This window comes from Acipenser ruthenus, chromosome 13, assembly GCF_902713425.1.
Source record: "Acipenser ruthenus chromosome 13, fAciRut3.2 maternal haplotype, whole genome shotgun sequence".
Taxonomy (NCBI): Eukaryota; Metazoa; Chordata; class Actinopteri; order Acipenseriformes; family Acipenseridae; genus Acipenser; species Acipenser ruthenus.
Window position 1 is genome coordinate 34,304,819 of NC_081201.1, and position 753 is coordinate 34,305,571.

The window sequence follows — 753 nt, forward strand, 5'->3', positions numbered from 1 at the left end:
TGCCGACTGTGCTGGTCCTGCATATTTGGCAAAGTCACTCATCCACATTACCCAGCCATTGCATCATTGCTGGCACCTAAAACTTAAAATAATACTACTAATTATAGTATTTTTTAAAGTCTGGTTATTTAGATCAGACACATTCTTTGCAATAGTAAAGCCGTGTTAAAGCTTTGAAAATGTAAATACAGTCGACAACCCTTTTACTTTTATGGTCGAGAAAGTGTTTTTCTAGGTCTCTTCATCTCTTCCCTCATCTGAAATATATACTGTATATATATATTTTTTTCCTGGTTTCCAATTTGATGACATCATCACCCAAGCATTACAGTGACACACATGCACTTTGGCCCTTTTCTTGTTTACATTATCCTATAAGATCACAAATTCCCCCTCTGCTTTGACCTAGCCAGATACTTCCCTTGCCAGCTAATTAAAAGCATATTTAGAATGTGCACTTTATTGGAGTTGTTCAAGTACCATTTTATTCCATTCCATAAACAAAATCAACTTGCATGCACCACTAGGGGAGCTACTGTTGGAAAAACTCCAGGATTTGGACCTGATTTGAAATAAGTGTTTACTAAATGTAAAACCCTTACTAAATCAGTAACGAGGTTAGTTTGTTAAAATGTATTCATTAAGATTACATAAAAAATTGAATACAGGAGAAAATGCTAATTTCAGGTATTTATCAATGTACCAAACACATTACTCCAGACCATTAAAACAATACAAATACTTTTTCATTTA